The sequence below is a fragment of the Erinaceus europaeus genome, chromosome X (assembly GCF_950295315.1).
Source record: "Erinaceus europaeus chromosome X, mEriEur2.1, whole genome shotgun sequence".
In the NCBI taxonomy this organism is placed as follows: domain Eukaryota; kingdom Metazoa; phylum Chordata; class Mammalia; order Eulipotyphla; family Erinaceidae; genus Erinaceus; species Erinaceus europaeus.
Window position 1 is genome coordinate 29,768,548 of NC_080185.1, and position 263 is coordinate 29,768,810.

Here is a 263-nt window from a genome sequence, read left to right on the forward strand (position 1 = left end):
CTGCTTCACCGTTCATGAAGAATCCCTCCTGCAGGTGGGGAATGGGGGCTCCAACCTGGGTGCGCCACTGCCCAGCCCCCTTCACCGATTTATAACTAATTCCATACTTCTTGGGGAGAAAATGATGGGAGGGGGAATGGGCTCAGTAATGTGGGGCCCAGAGTTCAATTCCTGCCACTGCAGAAGGTGGTGTAGCAGTGCTTTGGCTTCTCAATTAAATAACAATTCAACTGAGAGACAACAGCATATACATTCCAGTTAAG